The sequence below is a fragment of the Lissotriton vulgaris genome, chromosome 1_1 (assembly GCF_964263255.1).
Source record: "Lissotriton vulgaris chromosome 1_1, aLisVul1.2, whole genome shotgun sequence".
Taxonomy (NCBI): Eukaryota; Metazoa; Chordata; class Amphibia; order Caudata; family Salamandridae; genus Lissotriton; species Lissotriton vulgaris.
The window spans coordinates 1,251,218,252-1,251,221,961 of record NC_141685.1 but is presented as its reverse complement, the minus strand read 5'-3'; the positions used below and the strand labels follow the sequence as shown (position 1 = coordinate 1,251,221,961).

At 46.8% G+C, this 3,710-nt stretch overlaps 1 pseudogene; it reads right to left on the bottom strand.

Moving 5' to 3' along the window:
- Positions 1–1,584: 1,584 nt before the first annotated feature.
- On the bottom strand, positions 1,585–3,142 carry LOC147748942 (ectoderm-neural cortex protein 1-like; annotated as a pseudogene).
- Between the last annotated feature and the right edge of the window lie 568 nt (positions 3,143–3,710).

Here is a 3,710-nt window from a genome sequence, read left to right as displayed (position 1 = left end):
AGAAACGATATTATCCACTAATACTTCAAGTTGCTCCGATGGCAGGATCCCCCAACCCTACAGTCTGTATTGACATCAACAAAATCATGCTCTTCATATTGGTTAACCTTCATGAATGCATCAACCAATCAAGGCACCAACATGGGCATGCAAAACACTTACTAAAAAAGTCCAATGTTTATGACAACTTACTATACTGTCCAACTAGTCAAAAGCTTTACAAATTCTCTTATTAATGACTGCATCATATTGAATGAATCAGCAATCAGGTTCTGATCATGGTACAGCACTAAACCTATAAAAAAAGATCCAGTTTATCCTGTGTGTGGCTTCAGATATCTGGACTTCCTCCTTTTTTCCTGTGGTATTTGACTTATCCAGCAGATGCAGTGTGAGGAGTTAATTGATATAATGAGATTTCCTCCTCTCCCTTCCCTTTCCTACGAACTGGTTCAATCAGTGTTATCTGCTCTGCCGTGTCAGAGGGCCTTTGGTCTTCCTGCTAGCTAGCAGAGTAATTACGTTGGCGCACTTGGTAGGACAAAGGCCTGGAATTTGATTATGCTCAGCCAGGGAAATATGTCAATTGTTAATGCTTTATAAGGAGTGTGGTATTGATGAAAGTCACAGTGTGTCTACACTCGGAATGCATGTTTACTCTATGATTGATACCCCACTAGAACCTGTAGACCTAAATGGGATGAAACTGTACTTTGGTGCCATTTTCTCCTATAATATGTAATTAAGTTAAGCACTACAGACTTTCAGTAACCACTACACTCATAACTCTGAATACCCACTCACATTATAGTGTCACGTGGACCATAGGGAGTTTTTGACTAAGTTAGCATGAGCATGCTGCAGCTTGCCTGCAGCTTTTGCGCACATTAGTACATGTTTTTATTTTTGCAATACTTTCAATGACTGCATTCGCATGAGAACTCATTGCTGTGTTGACTCTTTGCATGTTCCAGGGTTTTTGATTGAACATTATGTTCAACATTGAACCACAAAGCAACTTGTTATTTTGTTCTTGCCAGACCTTAGCCCTTAGACAAAACATAGCAATGCAGCTGTAGTTTGGACAACATACTTGGGTTTTTAGTTGGGATCAAGAATAGGTGACACACACTTGGAGAGAGACCTTTCCAGGGAGAAGAGCGAGTGTAGTGACCGGATATTTTGTCCTATTTCTGAGTGATGGTGACTTTGGTCTACTACCATCCTAGTATAGTGGTTAGATCCCTATTTTTAGCCTATTTGTAGGGCTTGCCTATTGGCTTTGGCATGATTCTATGTCTTTTTTCCCTCTTCTTTCTATCAACGTTATGTCCCTCCTCACCCCCCATTCCGTCTTTGAATTGGAACGGTCCACCGAGGTGGACCAGAGTGCAAGAGTACAGCAGCTCAGAAATAGAAATTAGCATCACAATAAATGGAGCCAGTTACACGCGCAATTAGACTTCATGGATCCATGGGTTCACGCCAAGATTTGCATATGTGAATCTGAAGCGGGGTGACGGGGCGGTCCAAAATGGAGAATTGTGCAAAGTCACCCAATGCAGACTGAACTGGTGAGGGAAGAGCGTGCTAGGTTGCCAAATACTTCCACGTGCTGACGAAGGCTGTCGGGATCAGGGAATAAGGAACTGTAGTGACGCTGCTCCATGTGTCCGACGAAGGGTCATAGCAGTCCAGAGTTTTGCAGCGCTGGGCGCCGCAGTATCCCCCAACCACGTACAGTTTGTTGCCTGAAGCCACCGCCCGGCAACTGATGCGTTTGGAGGTGACGTCCCCAAATTTTGACCACTGGTAGGTCTCGCTGTTGAAACAGTATGCCGAGCTGGCCGAGAACTCCGTGTCGCCACCAATGACCACTACATGCCCAGCCCAGACCTGCGGCGGCTGTGTAGCGCCAGGGCTGCGGGCAGGTAGTTGGCACAGTCCACCGGTTCAGGCACGGATCAAAGTACTGGACTTTGGGCAGTTTATCGCGGTTGGTACTGGTGCCACCAAAGACAAAGAGTTTCATTTTGGCTCCAACCACTGTAGCATTACTGACGCCTTCTTTGAGGGGCGCCATTAACGTCCACTTATCGGCATGTGGGTCATACTGTTCCACCTGCTTCAGATACACAGACGGCGAAGCGGGGAAAGAGCCCGTCACAGCTGTGTGGCCACCAACTACATACAAACAATGGTCAAGTTCTGTACAACCATGGCCAAACCGGGCCACCATCATGGGGGCAGCTTTGGACCACTCATCGTGAAGAGTGTCGTACACCCAAATGTCTTTGGAGGCCCCGTTCTTGGATCCTTTGCCGCCGGTCACATACACCTTGCAGCCGATAGCGCACGCACTGCACTCCTTGCGTGGGCTCGGGATGTCAGTCCTAGGCATGATCTAACTGGTTTTCTGATCAATCATGTAGATTTTGTCACACATGAAAGTCTGGCCGCCGGAGAGCAGCAAAGCCTGGCTGATTTTGTGAGGTTGAGCGCAAAAGCCGGTCACCAGACCGTCGTTCTGTAGGATCTTCATCTTGCAGCGCACCGCGTCCTCCACGATCTAATTTCCCAACTTGTGGCCGTACACCAACTCATCACCTGCAACAATGTTTCTCAGGTACAACTCAGGCAAGAGAGCGAGCCGCACGCAGCGTAGCAGGTCAGGCAAGTCGTCATGGCTTCGAGGGAGGTCAAACTTCACCCACCCAATCACAGCTTCTTAGACAATCGCTTCGTCCTCTACCTCCAGCTCTTCGCTTCTCACCAGCTCCATGAGCTTACCCTTTGGAAGCCTCAAGAAGTCTTCTGTTTGCTACACAGAGGCAAAGTTGGCCAGGCACATACTCCAGGAGAGCTCGAAGCGGCCTTCACAGCAGTAGGCATCCGACAACAGCATCATGTTCAGGCAGTTGGCAGGGTGGAGGTTCTTCTCAAGGAAATCCGGTGAGGTGTCGCAGATGTCAAGAAACTGCAACATGTCCCCAGCCTCTAGAAGCGACTCAGCGTTTTCTTCGTTGATGATCACGCGGGCAGAATACGCGTAGTCCAGAAGCAGTTCCAGCACCTCGGGGTGCAAGGCGTCACGGAAGTTGACCTCTGTGTCGCGGCTTTCTTTCAGCCCCCCGCTGAACATGGCATCGAAGTAGCGGCTGCAGGCGGCTAGCACTGCCTGGTGACATGGGAAGGTGATTCTATGTCTCTTTTGCCTCTTTTCGGGCCGAGAGGCCTAAACTCGAGGGTAGCCATCTTTCCTTTGCAGTATTTGCAGTATGTATCGGCTTTAGCATGATTCTATGTCTCTTTTGCCTCTTTTCGGGCCTAAAGGCCTAAATTAGAGAGCAAACTGTAGAACAACAAAGGCTGTGGATCCTACATCTACCCAGCCCGGATCTCAACAATATGATCAACAGAACAAAAATGGCTGGATAGGCAAAGTTATTTTCATTAATGATAGTGACGTAGTCAAAATGTACTACGTTACCAAGGCCTTTTGTACCAAAAGCAAATTTATTTAATTTTTTTGGTTTTTTAAGTTCATCAAAACATATGGGCGAACCAAAAGACTGTCACGACAGTGAGTACATAAATACAGTATTTACATTGATACACAACTACCACTATACATTGTTTACATTATTTACAAATTGAAAAGCACACAATTCAAATGAACACAATTGTGAAAGACACACCAAGAAAAACAG